This window comes from Schistocerca serialis, chromosome 7 (genome assembly GCF_023864345.2).
Source record: "Schistocerca serialis cubense isolate TAMUIC-IGC-003099 chromosome 7, iqSchSeri2.2, whole genome shotgun sequence".
Lineage (NCBI taxonomy): Eukaryota > Metazoa > Arthropoda > Insecta > Orthoptera > Acrididae > Schistocerca > Schistocerca serialis.
The window spans coordinates 382,848,112-382,860,916 of record NC_064644.1 but is presented as its reverse complement, the minus strand read 5'-3'; the positions used below and the strand labels follow the sequence as shown (position 1 = coordinate 382,860,916).

At 43.1% G+C, this 12,805-nt stretch overlaps 1 protein-coding gene across 1 annotated transcript in view; it reads right to left on the bottom strand.

Annotated features, from left to right (window-relative positions):
- The window catches only part of LOC126413115 (calphotin), an 831,469-nt gene that overhangs the window by 85,857 nt on the left and 732,807 nt on the right, over window positions 1-12,805 (bottom strand). The window lies entirely within an intron of this gene.

Here is a 12,805-nt window from a genome sequence, read left to right as displayed (position 1 = left end):
CTGATTTGCCCGTTTTCAAAAGCCACCAGCATATAACTGCGTATTATCTATACAAAAGCAACAGATTAGCTACTTTCTGTTTTTTACCGTAAACTCCGAAATAATTCAAAATGGTTCAAATGGCTCTGAGCACTACGGGACTTAACATCTGAGGTCATCAGTTCCCTAGAACATAGAACTACTTAAACCTAACTAACCTAAGGACATCACACACATCCATGCCCGCGGCAGGATTCGAACCTGCGATCGTAGCGGTCGCGCGGTTCCAGGCTGAAGCACCTAGAACCGTTCGGCCACTTTGGCCGGCTCAGAAATAATTATTGAGTTCTAAATTTTGTCCTTTACGATGTCCAAAGTTCGTTTGGGTTCTCCATTCCTAATCTTTTAAAGCAAAAGGAACATTGTACTTCACTGACACCTTTCCTTCTTTCTTCCTTTCTTTCGCTTACGCCATAGTTCCGCAGAGATCGCAGGGTCGGCGTGGTTACAACGGATTTGGCAGTGTTAGTGTTAGGGATGGCCGGATGTGTACTTGATTGACACCGCACTTTGTAAAATACTTCCAGACAAGGGATGGTGCCCATTTGTTATGCAGCTAATGTCCGACGACAACAGCGAGAAACCAACATATGCACAAACTGGGGCAAATCTCGCAAACTGCATGTATACGCGTACCATCTTACAGGTCACGACAATTGCTATCAGGTATGTTCTTCACTCTGCAATTCTGCACCAGTTTTCATGCCATGTGTTTATCAAGCCTTTCTGCTGGAATCTCTATTAAAATAGCTCACTTTCTGTAATAACGCATTATTTCAAAGCCATGGAAATCAAAAGAATAAAAGTAACCTGTTTTTTAAAAAAAAGGTTTATACAAAAATCAAAAATTTTAGCACTGCTGCTATTACTAATTGATATTTCGGTTTTTTACCCGGTTATTAGTAAAAAATTAAAAAAAAACACGCCTTTAATAACCGAGGCCAAACAAATACCGAAAAATACCGGTTATTCAGAACCTAAATACCGGTTATTCAGAACCTAAATACCGGTATTGCTCTTAAATGGTAGGTTTTTCGGAACCCTACCTCTGCTTTGTCCCACGAAAGCATCAAAATGGCGGACACAAACCACTCGCGGAAATACATAATGCATAAAATACGAGCTGTTACAAGAATTTTACTTATTCTAGTAACATCTACATCAAACTCTAACTTTCCGAACTATGCTAGACCTAGGACTAAACTGTTTGTTCACTCTGTTCAGTATCTAAGAATGAGAGCCCGTAGTGACTTGCCACCAGCTTCACACATAATTTTAAAACCTTTAGGGAATTTATCTCTCCGACAACTCTCAGAAAGTGACTAAAGGAAAAACAATTATCGCTTACTACACTTTCGCTGTTAGTTCAGTGAAACTGCCGCATAAAATATGACATTTTAATTTATTACTTCATTATTATTACATCCATGAGCAACACATTTTGCAAACAGTATTCTCGTATACCACTGAATCCATTTGCAAAAATTTATCACTGTACGACACACAGTTTAGGAGATATGATGTCACAAATAACTAGCTGCGAACGCTACTGTAGGGCGAAATTCGCTAGAGATGCAGGCGAGACATGTGTAAAAATACGTGTGAAATATGTTAAATATATGTGAAATATATGTGAAATTTGCACGCTCGAGCAAAGCCACAGGTAAAAAGCTCCTCTTCTACCCCAGGATCTATTTCAACCAAACTTGGTGCACATGTTAGTTCGTATCTGGAAAGAAATACTATGGGGATAAGAACCAGCAACCTCCTATTGATGTGGAGGTAACAACGTCGAAATAGAAGGGGGCTGGAAGAGATGAACAGAGGTAGATAGGAGGAGGAGGTGGACAGTGAAAAGGGGAGGGGTAAATAGACGGAAAGGGAAGACGAGCACAAGGACAGAGAGAGGGGAGAGGAGGAAATGGACAGAGAAAGAGGTGGAGATGGACCGAGAAAGCAGAGGAGATGGATAGAGACAGATGTAGATTGACAAAGGTAGGGGAGAAGAGCAGATGGGAGGAGGAAGCGAGAGGATGAGACGGACATTGAGGGGATGAGGAGGAGATGGACTTAGAGAGAGTGAGGAGATACATGCAGATGGTAGGAGGAGATGGACAGAGGAGGAAGAGGAGATCGATAGAGAAAGGGAGAGGGGAAAATGTACAGAGGGAGAGGGTCAAGTATATGGTCCAGAAGGGAGTGCGGGGGAGCTCGACAGACAGAGACAGTGGGGAAGGAAGACTTGGACTAACAGACGACTGGAATAAATACATAGCCAGGCTACGCCAGGTACTCAGCTAGCTGAATATGGAAGTTTCTTAAACATTATGGAGGATATAAATCCACGTACGGCGACTCTGAAGTTGGGATACCATGATTTCCCTGAATCACTAATCTGGAATGCTGTCGCGATTTATACTCCAGTTATAGGGAATTCCTTTCTCAGTTCTTCTCCAACTGTGTCAATTTTAAATGGCCCTGACGTTCAATTAACGTTACGTGCATATCGTCCTGCCAATCAGTCCTTAAGGAATGAAGATCCCGATTCTCCCCCGGTCTTCGTTTGAATCTACAAGAATTCGATTCATTAGCTTTATGAGAGAGTTATTTTAATCGCATGATTTTTTCTAAACATTATTGTCCAGTATTGTTACAGAACGTCAGATATTTCATTCTCACTGCTGTTGCGCTATATAAAGACCCGGGAAATTAACATTAAGCGTCTCACTTTTTCAATCTTTTTCGATTCTTGTACCACGTAATGTGTAAACGAAAACATCGTTTATATCAAGCTGCGAAAAAAAAGAATGGGTTATTGACGGATAATGACGTATTTCACAAGCGAAGTGCCAGGAAATATGGCTAACGATCATTAATTTTACGCAGTAGCGCATGAAATGATACCGCGCACCAATTTCATGGTCGTCTGCTTTTGAGTGAACCAAATCTGGAAACACATTTGCTACTCGACGTCAACCGGAAACATTGCACGTTATTTTGATTTTTCAGCGTATTTAGTTCCACGTTCTTGTGTTACAGGCGTCGTCATATTTTTGTGCTGTACAAGGCAAAAGCTATTTTGGCGTATTGGTGCAATTTTCTTTCTGTTTGTCCCTACCCATCAGCGTTCTACATTTACGATGGCATTGTAATCCTCTTAGTGACGGCAGAGTGCTTCGAAGATCACCTGACAGAAGGGATACTGCATATAGAAGGGACTACAAAATGAAAGTAAATGGAAACAAAGAAAGACAGATGAGGTGCAGTCGATTAAAATCACGTGATGCAAAAGTAGTAGGCGACTTTGCTACTACAAAGAAAAATAACTGACAATCGTTAAAGCAAAGTAAATACAAGACAGAGACGAGCGATGTTCATAAATGCTTATTTTAAAATGAGATGTAGGCCTATATTAACCTCGAAAAAAAATTAAGTGTTTGGAAGTCTTGACTGAAAGTGTTGGAATGTGGTGCAGTCTCATATAAGGTAAACTGTGCAGCCAAGACAAGGGTAGCGGTTTTGCGATGTGGTGCTACAGATGAAAGTTTAATGTTAGATGAGTAGACATGGTAACGAATGAAGAGCTGTTACATCGAATTGGAGATCAGATCTTCAAGGGACAACATGACCATAAGGAAGGATAGAATAGTAGATCCTGAGGCATCAAGGAATAGTTAAACTGGTAACTAGGGGTGGTAAACAGGGAGACGGGGAGATTGCAACCAAATTCAAATTGATATTGAATACACTGGTTATGCAGATCACTTAACAGAACGCAGGGAACGAGACATTACAATCAAGTTGAAATTTCGGAACAGTAGACTACAATTTTAAGGAGTGACACAGAGTGCCGGCCGGAGTGGCCGAACGGATGTAGGCGCTACAGTCTGGAACCGCGCGACCGCTGCGGTCGCAGGTTCGAATCCTGCCTCTGGCATGGATGTGTGTGATGTCCTTATGTTAGTTAGGTTTAAGTAGTTCTAAGTTCTAAGGGACTGATGACATTGGAAGTTAAGTCCCATTGTGCTCAGAGCCATTTGAACCAAACAAGCTCCGAAAAGTAGGCTTTCTCCTTCAGTGTGTTCAAATGGCTCTGAGCACCATGGGACTTAACATCTGAGGTCATCAGTCCCCTAGAACTTAGAACTACTTAAACCTAACTAACCTAAGGACATCACACACATCCATGCCCGAGGCAGGATTCGAACCTGCGACCATAGCGGTCGCGCGGTTCCAGACTGAAGCGCCTAGAACCGCTCGTCCACACTGGCCGGCTTTCAGTGTGTTCACAATGTTTTATGCAACGCCTACATGCGAAAAGACATTAATCTACGATTGACTGTACAGTCGCCGTGACGCCTCCTCATCCGTGCAGCGAGTGGCGGAACAAGCCTGGAAGCCCACCTCGTCCGAGGCGCTGACGGGTACGAAATAATAGGTGGCGCCCCGGCCGGCTTGCGCTCGTGCGTTGACGTCACGCGGGCGCGACCCACGCTCGGTCGGCGCTAGCTGGCGCCGGTCCCGGCCGGCCGCCCACCGATTGATTAATGTCCAGCGCGTGCCGGCCGCCCCCGTCATCAATTACTACGCGGGGCTCCAGTTTGTTTATTTAGCTTCCGCGAAGGGCGCGGGCGGGGATATGCGCACCTACTTGCCACCGGGCGGCAGCTCCGGTGAGCGATCGGATTACGTTACGCTGCCGGCGCGCAAAACGGACCGCGCACGCGTGTAATTGTGCGAAGCCGCCTCAAATACCGGAGCCGAGTCTCAAACGCCGCGCAGTTCCCCATACGTATTTGGTGTCCGTTCAGTATCAGGTGGCGAGTAATTTGCCTGGCTGTCTCTCACCGTTGGTAGGCTCACGTAGTCATTAATCTGCATCTGTGTAATGACTGGACGTGCGGAATATCAGTGTATCACCAAAAACTGTAGCGTTATTCGCCTCGCTCGCTAATGCAAGTATTTCCATCTGACACCGTTTCGGTAACATGCACACCCGTCAGCACATGATATTTTGCAACAATTCCAATTCCAAGGACAGCTGGTGTTGACAGACGTGAATATTGTCAAATCATCGGTTAAAAGATCATAGAAGTTATCTTACAGGTATCCACCGTGATCAAAACTCAATTTTAGCTTTTCTCTTCCCGACGTGTTTCGCTGAAATTTCAGCATCATCAGTGAGTTTTTACTTTCTGTATATTAAACAGAAGATATGCTGATAATCGGGTCTACTGCCTGATGTTTGTGTCGCTCTGGCACAATATTTCAGCTACGTAACTAGTTGCCTTCTTCAGGTGCTACCTGAGACTGTCCCAGAGCGACACAAACATCCGGCAGTAGACCCGATTATTCCACATGTCAAGATCTCGCCGGGAAAGCCTGAAGAGTTACGGGAGAAATGCTGTTTACTACATGTAAACAAAAAAATTTGAGTTTTTAAGACAGTATTTTCAAATCTGAGGAACAAATAAAGTTTTGTGCATGTATCTTGTTACCAAACGCTGTGGATTTCGTGGTTTTGTATGATTGTTTTTACACTGGTCTTCTTTCACAGTTTGTCATCTGTACCCATATAGAACTTAATGTAGAAAAGTTATTTACAACTGGGAATGATAACTTTGCGTGTAACGTTAATCATTCTGTGTCGAAAATATTTTGTTTGTGTATATGTGTGTTTCGCAACTGCTTCACTTCCTTTTTTTTTTATTTCCCTATTATCGTCTCTGGGAAAACAGCACTAGGTATTATGCGGCAATATATCGTGGTAGTTGTAGATGGGGAGTATTTTGAACTGTAGTTGTGTAAGATAGCGGTGAAGATCGGACTAGAACTGCCATTTCCAACCACAGCAAACTGTAGCCACTACAAATGCTTTGTGGACTCCAACTTACTTTGTGTTGTGGACTTTTTTTTATAGAAATGAATGAAGAGATAAAGGGATTTGAATGCGACTCTCAACACAATAAAAGAAATCAATGATCCCTATTGCCGTTATGTCAGTTCTTTTCCGTGGAAGCTTAGGGCGTCGACTAAGGATAGCAGCCCTTCGATTGGGAGGAGGAGCTTTTGTTTACTGTCGCGGCCGACTACCAGGATGTACGGTCCGCATCATAACTTCCACTGTCGCTGTTGGCAAACTATGAAAATGAAAACATAATGGCTGACAGCTGAGCAGTTGAATGTGTTCTGGGAGGCAGTTTATAATCTTTGTGAGATTAACTGCCATTTTGTGTGAGTGAATGAGACAAAGAAGGAGGAGAAAGGGAGGGAGGAAGAGAGAGAGAGAGAGAGAGAGAGAGGGAGAGAGAGAGAGAGAGAGAGAGGGAGTGAGAGAGAGAGAGAGAGAAAGTGTGCAAGTGTGTGTGTGTGTGTGTGTGTGTGTGTGTGTGTGTGTGTGGGAGTGCTTGTGCGTTCGTATGCGTATCAGAGAGAGAGAGAGAGAGAGAGAGATTGTGTGAAGGAGTAGATGAAAGAAATTAAAAAAGGATATATAAATAAACAAAACTACCACCCACCTGCCTACTCTGTCTGTCTCTGTCTCTGTCTCTCTCTCTCTCTCTCTCTCTCACTCACTCATTCACACACACACAAACACACACACACACACACACACACACACACACACACACACACACACTTCAACACAGAATTAATTAACGTTGCCTAACCATAAAATTTCCCCGTCGTAAAATTTCGAAGTAAGTAATTTTTATTCATTAAGTTCTATCTGGCTACAGAAGACAAACAGTGAATGAAAACAAATGCAAAACCGAACGTAAAAGAAGAACAGGAAAACCACAACATCTGGTAATAGGGTACATGTACAAAACCTTGTCTGTTCTTCTAATATTTAAATTCTGTCTTGAAAACTCAAACTGATGTTCATACAAGTACTAAGCAGCATTTTTCCTGCTTAGTAGAACGAAAATCAAAGCTCACTGATTATGTTGAAACTCCAGCGACATATGTCTGAGAAATAGAAAAAAGATACAACTGTGCTTTGCTAAAGGTGGATAGATCCCAAAAATAAATCCATTTGTAAGGCATACACGGACAAAAGAGCTTCATCCTCAAGAAAGATTATTAATAAATCGTGGTTGCATAGTATTAACACGAATCATTTAAGCGAGTGAGGTGGAGAGGCGGGTTGCCGCACTAGACGTGCTTGCGAGAGGACAAGGTTCAAATCCACAACCGACTATCGAGAATTAAGTTTCCGTTCTTTCCTTAAATTGCTCCAGGCTTTGAACGGGTACTGCCAAATCATTGAATGATTCATAGCTTGTGCTCCGTCTTTAAAGAACTCGATGTCTCTTGCTTCCTTAAGAAAGAATGGAAAAATTGTAGGAGCCGCTCTCAGGGAAGATGAATTTGGGTTCTGGAGAGAAAAGGAACACGCGAAGCCCTAGACGATAGGTTGAAGAAAGAGAAACTTAAGTTTACAACATTGGTAGATTCTGAGAAACGTTTTGACAAAGTTGGCTGAAGGTTTTGAAGATACCATGTAAAGATATGGGGAATTAAAGGTTATTTATACTTCTACAGAAACAAGACTGCAGTTATAAAAGTCGATGGACGTAAGAAGAAAGCAGTGGCTGTGAGCGATGTGATACAGTGTTGTAGCCTTTCCCGCAAGCTATTCAATCTGTACCTTGACCTAGCTGTAAAAGAAAACAAGGAGGAACATGAAAATGTATTAAAGTTAAATATCAATATGCAATATAAGTTTAAGTGTACGAATGTCTTTTCAGCGGTTGTTTACCTGGAGTACAACCTTGTACAGAAGTTAATCTTGGAAATAAACGGTTTTTAGGGTAATGCTACAGAACAGCGCTGAAGATTTAGACGAATCGTGTGCAGAACAGGTCAAAACAAGTGAGAAAGCCGTAATATTTCATTATCAATCGCGGCTTACACTGTTTTTTCAGTACGAGTACCGGAGACGTCGAGAAGATAGAGAGCCTGCATACAGATAGAGTGGCCATAGGTGAAGTTGCCGATAATTGGTTGACTAGCTTCGGCTCCATTTTTCTGCCAAACGTCTCTCGTGCTTCCTATGTTCGCCGTGCTTTTGAGTTGAATTGAAGTTCAGAGGACTTTTGGAAACGATTAAAAGGTATTTGAATTATTGTGAGACTTGTTATGCGTCCTGCATGCATGTTCGATTTAGTTGTATGTCGTTTTTAGTACGTAATTAGCGTTTGCGATCTTAAATACGAGTAGAAATAATGAGGCGTTTTGTGATGAAGTCGGTAGGCCTACATGTTTGAAGTAAACACGTTAGTAATTGTACAGTATTGTTTTTGACATCTGTAACTCGTTCTGCGGACGTTCGTAAACGATGTAAGGTTGTGCTGCATTTGGTGGTCCCAATAGAGGCGAAGGTGGATTTCGCATGTTAGCATTTCCACGCAATGAAGAAAGACGAAAGCTGTGGGCAGTCGCATTTAACAGGGCTGACATAAATCAAACAGGAGCCTTGTGGAAACCAACGAAGTACTCTTATCTATGCGAAGTAAGTCGTTTTTGCTTTTTACTACATATAAAAGAACTTGCAATATACATAGTTATATTTGGAAACAGACCCGTAAATTGGCTGTGCGAAAATTATTATAACACATTATTCTTATAAACATAGAATTAAAATGGGATTTCGCCATATTGTCTTGTGCTTTTAATTCGGTGAGTGTGTACTCCACTACTGGCCATTCAAAAGTCCCGCCCCCAGTTTGGCAGAAGAATGGCCGCCGTATCGTCCGTCTGGCCACTCTCTCCCTATACAGGCTCTGTAGATAAGATGCTCTACAGCGCCAGATCTGCACCTGGTGGCGAAAATTGGAACTAATTTTTTGTCCAGCGTAAATCAGTTCCGCATACCCAACAAGTTTCGCTGCCGTACGATAATTACAGCCCACACTGGGTCTCCATGAGTAGCTCCACTTTAATCACAACCACCCGGTACCTTCAGTCATACAGTTCGGAGGCCAGCTGTATGTAGATCTGGCCCGGAACCGATGCTCCAGAGGGGATACCTTAAACCCCTCCTGGCATCCCGCCCTGTGGGGGAGTGTCACACCGCGCACAGTGGCACGCGCCAGGCTTCCAGGTGGAGCGCCGGGCACGCACGAGCGGCGTGGACTTCCCGAGCGCGGCAAAAGGTCAGTGCCGGCCGGTCAGCCCCTGGATAGGACAGCGGAGAACCAGTCCGGCGCGCAATTGCCAGGCGCCTAATGCCGCTCCTGCCCTTTCCGTTTCCTTCTCGCTCCCCCTCCCACTCCCCCCTTTTTTTTACCTTCTTTCTCGCTGCGGCCGCACTGTCCTCCCCTTCCTCAATGCCCGCCGTTACGCGTGACGAAAAAGTGAAAAATGTAACGGGGAGCGTGAGAGTGCGGGCTCTGGGTGGCTGCCAAGCGGCGCGCCGACAACGGCCGCTGGCCTTGGGCTTGTCTGCCGACCTCAGAGTAATGTTGCGCACGCTTTTGTCTTCACGTGCCTCGACGCGCGACCCGCAGCACCGTCAACGCCCAGCACCAAACGGCCCTCACAGCTCGCTCGACAAGTTACACCAAATGCAACATCTGTCACTAAGCGCAACATTTTTACATCGTATGCATGGCGCCCTATGTAACCTGCTACGATGTAACCTGTATTACTAAACAACTGTTCCGAAACCCCAATACAAATGCAGGTAGCCTATCTAACGGCTTCCAGAGACAACATCAATTCGCTTTTCAAGACTTCGTTATAAACAGTGACCAGATTTAAAATTTAGATTGTTGACATAATCTACGAGACCTACTCTGAAAGTAAGCAGCGATCGGTCGCGAAACGGAAACCGCAGTGAAAATCAAAACTGTTTTATTTGCAATAGTTAGTACACCTTCCAGGTACTTCTCTGAATATATACTAAGATGGTATCTGTTCTTTCAGACATGTCCGAAAGAACAGATACCATCGGTGACCATGCAGCTCGTTAGAATGAAATTACAATTAAATGAACACCCTTAGCTGCTTACAGGCGTTGTCACACGTCAACGGGGACAGATGAAAATGTGTGCCCCGACCCGTACTCGAAACCAGGATCTCCTGCTTACATATGAGACGCTCTATCCATCTGAGCCACCGAGGACACAGAGGATAGCGCTATCCTGTGTGTCCTCGGTAGCTCAGATGGATAGAGCGTCTCATTTAATTAATGTAATTCCCGCAGCATCACCCGAATTAATTCGACTATATTCCATTATCCTCGTTTTGCTTTTGTTGATGTTCATCTTATATCTTCCTTTCAAGACATTGTCCATTCCGTTCAACTGCTCTTCCAAGTCCCTTGCTGTCTCTGACAGAATTACAATGTCGTCGGCGAACCTCGAAGTTTTTATTTCTTCTGCATGGATATTAACACCAACTCCGAACTTTTCTTTCGTTTCCTTTACTGCTTGCTCAATATACAGATTGAATAGCAGCGTGGAGAGGCTACAAGCCTGTCTCACTCCCTTCCCAACCACTGCTTCCCCTTCATGTTCCTCGACTCTTATAACTGCCATCTGGTTTCTGTACAAATTGTAAATAGCCTTTCGCTCCCTGTATTTTACCCCTGCCACCTTCAGAATTTGAAAGAGAGTATTCCAGTCAACATTGTCAAAAGCTTTCTATAAGTCTACAAATGCTAGAAACGTAGGTTTGCCTTTCCTTAATCTTTCTTCTAAGATAAGGCGTAGGGTCAGTATTGCCTCACATGTTCCAACATTTCTAGGGAATCCAAACTGATCTTCCCCGAGGTCAGCTTCTACCAGTTTTTCCATTCGTCTGTAAAGAATTCGCGTTAGTATTTTGCAGCTGTGACTTATTAAACTGATAGTTCGGTTATTTTCACATCTGTCAACGCCTGCTTTCTTTGGGATTGGAATTATTATATTCTTCTTGAAGTCTGAGGGAATTTCGCCTGTCTCATACATCTTACTCACCAGATGGTAGAGTTTTATCAGGACTGGCTCTTCCAAGGCCGTCAGTAGTTCTAATGGAATGTTGTCTACTCCCGGGGCCTTGTTTCGACTTAGGTCTTTCAGTACTCTGTCAAACTCTTCACGCAGTATCATATCTCCCATTTCATCTTCATCTACATCCTCTTCCATTTCCATAATATTGTCCTCAAGAACATAGACATATTTAAATGCACGACATGTAGGTTGAGTACGTTGAGGATATCTTTCGGCCTATAAGTCTCTGCCTCTTACTGAATTTCGTTGGCATTCTCCGTAAACGAGAAGCATATCGAATTGTTCTTTGAAGGGATACATCATTCACATTCGCTTGATTCGATGGTACTAGTCTTACCGTTCCTATTAGTGTTGTATTGCGTAACCGCCGAATGGTATTTACAAGTCAATGGCACGGTAGATGGATACGCCGTATTCGGCGAATGTTTACTATTTGCACGATCTATAAGAGAGAATTGTCAGAGCATGTGCTTCGATAAGTGCTGAAGTGATACGGAATACCACTCAATTCATGATAAGAAGACTGCACCACTGCACTGATATCAATGGTCATCACTTCGAACATCTGTAAATGGACGTTCATGCCACCTTTTTGACCTTCGTTGACATTCAAAGACCTTTGGATTCGTCTCGATAGCCGCTATCAGAAATTAAGTACCAAATTATAGCATCCCATTAAAAAAAATATTTGATTTTCATATATCTATTGTGACCCCACCTAACAACAGAAACCTAAAGTCATATCATGGCCCCCGTTGTCCCATGCGACATTTGTTCCACAAACTTTTCAGCTACTATCATACTTTCAGAGTTATTCTAGGTGGCAATGGTTAGTGAATCACCCTGTAGGAAGCTGTAAGCCCTTTGAAGATGCGATTAATTGTGATTTATTAAAGAAATACGCACGTGGTGGTAACAAAACAAGAATAAACGCTTTAATAGCCTCATTTAGAAGAGACGCACGAAGACAACATTTGCTCATCTACGATTTTTAAACTTCCTCATATGATGATTTTCTGCAGTTCAATGACGGTAACACGCGAAGAATCAGTATCCTTACGAGACTAGGATTTGATGCAAGCTGCTTCACTGAAAACTTTTGAAGATGGCTGATTATGTGCCAATTGCTATTTCTGGCCGGCCGCGGTGGTCTAGCGGTTCTAGGCGCTCAGTCCGGAGCCGCGCGACTGCTACGGTCGCAGGTTCGAATCCTGCCTCGGGCATGGATGTGGGTGATGTCCTTAGGTTAGTTAGGTTTAAGTAGTTCTAAGTTCTAGGGGACTGATGACCATAGATGTTAAGTCCCATAGTGCTCAGAGCCATTTGAACCATTTTGCTACTTCTGAATTGCCAATGAAGGATATTTCCGACAGGGCGTGCCAGAAAGACTAGACTAGAAGGAAGGAGCTACATGAAGACGAAAATGACCAAATGCATCGTTATGGCCTTCATATAGGTACTTTTCCCGGCGAAAATTTTAATAATTTTTTCTGCATTTCCTGTAACTTTCATTTTTCGGTTTACAAGAAACATTTTCTGTGGACCACTGCAGATAGAAAAGTGAAATTTCCTACAAAGTTTCTACATCCTATAGAATAACTACCTGTGATTCCAAAAAGTCGTCAGAGTGCATAACTGTAAAATTTATTTAAATTTTTGTGTAATAAAATTGCTGTGTATCTACACATCAATTGAAAAACTTGTTGCGATAGTTCTACGTCTCATATTAAAAAGCTGGTATACAGAGTTGTTACTCTAATTTCTGA